The sequence below is a fragment of the Pteropus medius genome, unplaced genomic scaffold (assembly GCF_902729225.1).
Source record: "Pteropus medius unplaced genomic scaffold, Ma_sr-lr_union100, whole genome shotgun sequence".
Lineage (NCBI taxonomy): Eukaryota > Metazoa > Chordata > Mammalia > Chiroptera > Pteropodidae > Pteropus > Pteropus medius.
Genome location: NW_024345483.1, coordinates 60,058 through 67,710, shown reverse-complemented (window position 1 = coordinate 67,710; position 7,653 = coordinate 60,058). Strand labels below are relative to the sequence as shown.

At 39.8% G+C, this 7,653-nt stretch overlaps 1 pseudogene; it reads right to left on the bottom strand.

Moving 5' to 3' along the window:
• Nucleotides 1-5,062: 5,062 nt before the first annotated feature.
• On the bottom strand, nt 5,063-5,545 carry LOC120611504 (60S ribosomal protein L21-like; annotated as a pseudogene).
• Nucleotides 5,546-7,653: the final 2,108 nt, after the last annotated feature.

Below are 7,653 nucleotides of genomic sequence, written 5' to 3'. Positions count from 1 at the left end.
CAGTTGTGTCCCTTGTATGGGTTTTGTGTGCCTTCCTGTTGAGACTTGGTGGCTGTTTACAGGTCACTGGGAGGAACTGAACTTCAAACTGATTGGTTGTGAGGACTGACTGTGACTACAGTGGTGGAGCTGCTGTGCAGGGGCTGACCCTACGGAACAGGATTCTCTTTAATAGTGCTCTGGTGCCTGCTCAGTCTGCTCTTTGGGTGTGTCGTCCGCGGAGGTGGCCAGGCGGTGCTCCATCTTGGTCTGAGGGGCTGGCCCCCAGGGCCTCTTGGGAGAGACCCCACTGCAGACCAAGTTTAGCCGCAGCCTGTGCCCTGCCCGGGGCCACCTGACAGGAGCCGCCAAGCAATCCACAGATGGCTGCCACCTGTGCTAGACTTGGAGGTGCCTCACGAGGCCAAGCCGGGATCTGAAGCTGACTACTGCTAGTGCCGAGCTTGTGACTTCTCAGTAAGAGGTATGGGGCATGCTGAGGGCAGGTGCTGCTTGTTTGGGATTTGTGAACCTTTGAGAAATTTTAGGAAAGTCTGCAGCATAAACTAGGGAGGCAGTTTTCATGGAAGAGCCACTGGGAGAGGCTTGGGTGGGCCCACAAGATGGGTAGGATGGGGCCTCAAGGAATCACCAGGGTGGAGCGACCAGAGTTAGCCAGATTAATGGAGACTCAGGTATGACAACTGCTTGCATCTGCACGCCGGGAGTGGGGAGGGCTCAATAAAGAACCAATACTTTGGTCAGCACTTCTGTCTGAGAGAAAGCTTCCCCTATAGCCCTCACCCAAAGCCAGACAACTCAGTTCCTCTCTGTATGTCCCAGCACCTTTCGAGCTGCTGCCCCAGTACTGGACCTCAGAGCAAGTGAGGCGCCAGCAAGTAAGTCTGTGCGCGGTCCCTTTAAGAGGAATTTCAGCTGCCCTTTATCTCACTGAGCCACAATCTCCACTGTTTTTTACAGCCAGAGGCTGTGAGGGCCTTCTCTGACCGGCACTGGAACCCTGGGCTGGGGAGCCTGATGTGGGCCTGGGAACCCTTGAACCTTTAGGGGAACCTGCGCAACCAAGATATCCCTCCAGATTTTTAACCGCCACATGTGGGTGTGGGACCAACCCTGTGTTTCCTCCCCTCCTGCCAGTCTCAAGGTGTCTTTAGTTGTAGGACTTCTGTTCAGCTAGACTTCAGGTAATTCCCAATGATGGTTTTTCTGTAGTTTAGTTGTAATTTTGATGTGGTCATAAGAGGACACCAGCACAGTGTTTACCTACTCCTCCATCCTGACTGGAAGTCTCTATACCGCATCTTCTTTATCCATTTGTCAGTGGGCACTTATGGAATGGGAGCAAATATTTTGTTTTAATATCTCTACTATTGTAAATAATGCTGCAATAAATATAGAGGTGTATATATTTCTTGGAATTAATGTTTTTGTTTATTTAAATACCCAGAAGTGGAATTACTGGGTTATATTGTAGTTCTATTTTTAATTTTTTGAGAGACCTCTATACTGTTTTCCACAGTGACTGTACCATTCACTGTACATTCCCACAACAGTGTATGAGGGTTCTCTTTTCTTCACATTCCAGTCAACACTTATTGTTTGTCTTTTTGATGGTAGTCATTCTGATAGGTGTGAGGTGATATCTCGTTGTGGTTTTAATTTGCATTTCTCTGATGATTAGTGATCATATGCCTATTGGCCATCTATATGTCTTCTTTTGAAAATTGTCTATTCAAGTCCTCCATCCATTTTTAAATCAGGTTGTTTGTTTTTTGACATTAAGTTGTATAACTTCTTGATATACTTTGGATATTAACTCCTTATAGGATATATGATTGGCAAATGTCTTGTCCCATTCAGTAGGTTGCCTTTTCGTTTTGTTGATGGTTTCCTTCACTGTACGAAAGCATTTTTGTTGGATGTAGCCTCATTTGTTCATTTCTGCTTTTGTTGCCTTTACCTGAGGAGAGTGGTCCAAAAAAAATCTTGCTAAGACTGATGTCAAGAGCTTACCATCTCTGTTTTCTTTTAGGAGTTTTATGGTTTCAAGTCTGGCATTCAAGTCTTTATTAAATTCACTTTGAATTAATTTTGTATAAGGTGTAAGAAGGTGGTCCAGTTTCATTCTTTTGCATGTAGCCGTGCAGTTTTCTTACCACGATTTATTGAAGAGAGTGTCTTTTCCCTATTATGTTTTCTTGTCTCCTTTGTTATAGATTAATCGATCATACACGCATAGGTTTATTTCTGGGCTCTCTGTTTTATTCCAATGATCTATGTATCTGTTTCTGTGCCAGTATCATGCTGTTTTGAGTACTCTTATCTTTGTGGTATAGTTTGAAATCAGTGAACTTGATACCTCCAGCTTTTCTCTTCTTTCTCAAGATTGCTTTGGCTATTCAGGGTCTTTTGTGGTTCCATACAAATTTTAGGATTTTTCTAGTTCTGTGGGCGAAAAAAAAAGCCATTGATATTTTGATAGGGATTGCATTGACCTGTAGATTGTTTTGGGTAGTATGGACATTTTAACAATATTAATTTCTTCAATCCATGATCACAGTATATCTTTCCATAGGTTATTCTTTTTTTTAAATTTTGAGTTGTAGAAGTTCTTTATATGCTGGACATTAACCTTTCATCAGCTATATGATTTACGAATATTTGCTCCCATTCCATAGGCTGCCTTTTTGCTCTGTTTCTAGTAAATACCCTTTGATACACAAGAACAGTGGCTTTTAATGTGTTCTGCTATACCCAGTCTCTGCTTCTCTCCCTATCTCCCCCTCTCCTCTACCCATCACCTCTCTCCCTCACATCTCTTCCTCTCTCTTCTCTACTCCCCAGTCCTTCTCTGTCTCAACCCCCTCCCTACTATCTTTTCCCTCGCTCTACTCTTCCCTCAAATGTGTAGAGTCTCTCCTGTACAAATTCCTTCTTTTTCCTTAAGGCTCACTTCCTCCATAGTCTTTCATTTTGATTTGAAGACTTGAGGTAGACACAGCAATAGACGTCACTTTCAATCCTTGAGCTTCGATAGTTTGCAGAACTACCATATTTGTATAGCTGTCATTTTTTTTTCTGCAAAGAGCCTAAGTAAGCCTTGTTGGGCTGGGTCAATTCACCAAATGAAAGAAGGCTGTAGTAGCTTGGCTTTCCAGCATTGTGTGGACTCTAGTTCTTGTATGCAGTGCTTCCTGAGCATAACATTTTGCTACCAGGAAGGATCTGTGAACATGGTGCAAAGGAGGCAGAAAGGTCTACTTATTGTGGTTGTTATGGAACTATCTTTGTATATAATATAATGGAACAAACCCTGAAAGGAGAGTGGGCCAGGGAACTCTACCGAATTTCCCCCAGAAATAAGTATGTGAAGACTGCTAGGATATTAATTCCTGTGTGGGTCAGCTCTTACGGATCACATAAACAAGTAAAAAATGAAAGCAGAAATTTTTATTACTGTGAAACGGTGTGAGTGTTAATAGGATAGGCAACAAAACTACTTTGGGGACACGAAAATATAAGGAAAACCTTTAAAAACTGTCAGAAAGTATACCAACCAATAAACATAAGCATCCTCCATTCTGATAGTAACTTTATTGTGAAATACATTCACAACAAAAAATACTTCCACTAAAAGGGTAAAAAATGCACAGAAGTGCCTCATGAATAAATTATCATCAATTTGTTCTTGTCTTTCACAACATTACTATTTATTTTGCACAAATCCTATGAAGTGGACAGTTTTTCACTCCAGAATGAGTTTTATTTTATTTTTTTGAATTATTAATGATAAAATATATTAGCCATATGTCAACATCACAAACACATTTTTTTTTCACTGGGGGAAGAGTGGCTTTGGTGTGAAAAAAGAAACAGCTATGGTCTCCTGGCAGCAACTCCATTTTCCCCCTCTTGCCCCAGGAGGGTGCTCTATTTTCCTGCCATGATTTTTCCCAAAGGGAACTGTGAATTTCTCCCATTTCCTTTTCAACAGAAGTTGAGGAAACTCCTGTACTCAGTGATATAGGGCTGGGCATCTGGGGATTTGAAATACTGACTTTCTAGCTGGTCCTCATTTATAGCCAGTGCTAAGCCTTGGCCTCCAAGCCAGAGCCTTCCTGGTTTTGTATTCACTGGCATTGCTGTGTTAGCACCTCTGGGGAAAATCTCCTTCTGAAAATATTTTTTTTTTGTAATACCTGGAAGGTTTCCAGAAAGGCAAAAAGTGTAAAGTTTCGTTATTTCATTCCCTCAAAAATGCTTTGCTTTCCCCATGTTTTTCATCTTTTTTTTTAATGACTCTATCTTGTTTGCTCTTGAATAAAAGGATTATGCCATCATCATGGTTGAGAGTTTAATTTCACATTATCCTGAGGGATGTACTCTTCCAAATTATCCTCATGTCAGTGCAATCATGGGAGTTACATGTGCATTTTTGGGTAACAGTGGTTGGCAAATATCCCTTTAAGGTTTCCATTATATAAAAAAAAAGTAGGGAAAAATACTGAAAATCGCTATGAGAACATCCTGTTCAGTGTTCCAGAAAAGGTCTTTTACCATCTTACTAAATTCTTAAAACTACAGTATGGAAGAAATATAATAACAAGTGGAAATTTCTCTCCTAAAGACCAACTAAATCTATACTTTTTAGATCACAGATGGTAGTATTGCCTGAATTCTAACAGTAAAGCTTTCCTTTCCAGGTCTTTTTGGCCCAGGGATGCTAATTACACTTCATCCTTTGGCCATCTTGATCAAGCTTAGTATTTCATGTTAGTCACGAAGACAGTCCACATAGTCTGGGAGTCCAAACAGGTAGGTTACTGTTCAAATCCATCAAGTACCCATAAAACAGTCTGGAAGCACATGGACTCTAATATTAACAGTGATTGTTTCTGGGTGGTGGGATTATGGATTATTTTGTTCCTTTCACTTTTCTGTCTTTCCTAAATTGTTCACAATGAGCAAGTACATTTTTTTTAGGATAGTAAGTTTTCTTTAAGTATTTCTTTGGGAGAGGGGACACTTACTCCATTAGAGGCCTTTTATTTTTTTATACCTATCATTCCATAAATTCCTAGGGAATGGGCTCCAAAAGCTCAGGCTCCTTTTCATTCTTTCTTACAAAATGCGCTGCTCTGGATGGAGCAGGCTGGCACTTAATTTGAACCCAGGTACCTTTCTCTTTGGCTTCCTTCTTTTTTTGATCATTTTCTTTCATACATTTCAGGATGCTGTCTCAGCTCTTAGAGTGGTTAATATGCTCAATACGTACATTTATCCTGTTGGCAAGAATGTTTCCCTTAACCTGTTTGTTTACAACAATGCCAACCACATGCTGGGTAAGACTGTAGACTCTTCCAGTTTTTCCATGATAACATTGGTGGGGCATTTCTTTTTGCACAGTGCTTATTCCCTTGATGTCTACTATATCACCTTTCTTGTAGATTCGCGTGTATGTGGCCAAAGGAACAACTCCATGTTTTCTAAAAGGCTTGGAACACATATAGGAGGTGCTTCGCCTCTTTCTCTTTGTATTGGTCATTTTGGAAGATGGCAGTTCCAGCCAAGAGGAAGGCAGGTATCGTTTTTATAATTCTTTTCATCTTCACAGCTTGAGACAAGGGCTTACATAAAGTGTTATTTTGGGAGGTGGTCTCAGAGAGTAGGGTTGGAAGACTAGGGAAGAGTGAAACAAGGAAGGAGTTACCACTGTGCTGAACAGAGACTCAGTGCCTGCGATAGAGATGATCATTACATAATAGTGTACAGTTAAGTACATTAATGCCACTGAACTGTACACCTAAAAATGGTTAAAATCCTAAATCTTATGTACATGTTACCACGATAACAAAACACATTTATCGTATCACAGTTCTGGTGAAGGTCAGAAGTCAGAGTATAGCATGGCTCAACTGGGTCCTCTGATTAGACTTTCATAAGGCCAAAATAAAGGTGTCAACAGGGGTACGTTCCTTTCTGGAGACTCCAGGGATGAATTGCTTCCAGGCTTATTTAGTTTGCTGGCTGAAAACAGTCCCCGTGTTTTAGGACTAAAGCCCCTTTTCCTGGCTGGCTGTCAGCCAGGTGCCAGTCTGTACTTGTAGAGGTTGCATCACCCCAGTCACATGGCCATCTTCTCCCTGTGTGTCTTCACATAATCTTTTCTCTTGGTCTGTGTCCAAATTTCCTGTTTTATGAGGATTCTAGTCATACTGGATTGGGGCCTACCTCATTTTAACTCTGATTGCCTCAGTGAAAAAAAAAAAACCTATTCCAAATAAGGTCACATTCTGAGGAACGGGGGTAGGGCTTTGACACATCAATTTTAGAACACAATTCAGCCCATAACACCAGGTAACGTAACATGTTTCCAAGATTTAGGGATTAGGATGTGGACATCTTTTGCGGGGAGGGACACATTTTTCCCATCACACCTTCAAACTTTCTTTTATGAATATCTGTTAGACTAATTCTTAGAGTGGTTAAACTGTTCTTGAAATTTGTTATCACTTTGTAAATATTGACTTTATTAATCCAGAATAAATTTGTAAGGGGAATCAACATATTTAAAAAGATGTTCATGATTGTCTATAATTATCCAGAGAATTTCTGGAGACAAGAGTTAATATTTTCCTATTATCCTGCAGAACCCTGTTTTATGGGCTATCGTACAGATATGTATATTGTAAAACTCCCCTTAAAAGACCTTATTTAATATTGTATTGAGAATACTTAGAGGGATCAATGATAACCTATTTCTTTACTTTCTTTTTTTCTCGCTTTCAAAATTCTTTTCTTTCTATATAATAATCTCTTTGAATTAAGAATCGAATGTTCTTGCAGGCCTTCAGCATTCATTTCTATTTCTTTTCCTTTTTTACTTTCGAGATTCTTTTCTCTTTTTCTTACCTTTTCATTTATTCATTCATTTATTCAATAAACACTTACTGGCCTTCTCTGTGCCAGGTATATTTTATGTACTGGAAAATATAAAGGTGAATCAGGCCTGGTCTCAGGTCTCTGGTGGCTCACAATATAGTTATCTTCTTCCAATTCATTTATTATATTGTCTTCACAAATAGACCATCATCAGTGGTCTCCATGCCCTTGTCTCCATCTTCCACCTTCTAAACCCTCAGCACAGTGCTTGATCTATTATGACTTTAAGTTTTTGCCATTATATTAAATTTAACTTTTTAGTTGCGGATTCTTTAGAATTTTCACCTATAAGTGGCACAGACACCAGTGGTGCCTTGCCTCACTTCCTCTTGGTCTACCTTTTCAACTATAGCTGTTGCTGTGGCAAACAGATGCAGGCCTCAGAACAATTCACTTCAGCTGTACCACATACCCCTGCTTTTTGCCAAGGGTCTTGCTACGACTTCTGAGTGGTAAACCTTCAGTAACTTCTTACCATTTGGTTATATTGCAAATAGGGTAACCAGATAAAATACAGAATACACAGATACATTTGTATTTCAGATAAACTTTTTTTTAGTAAAAGTATGTTTCAAATATTTTATGGAACAGACTTATACTAAATAACTTTATGGTTTATATGAGATGGAAACTTAACTGGGCATCTTCTATTTGTGTTTTTTAAATCTTGCAACCTTAATTGTAAAACCGGAGGAGTGAACAAATTAATAC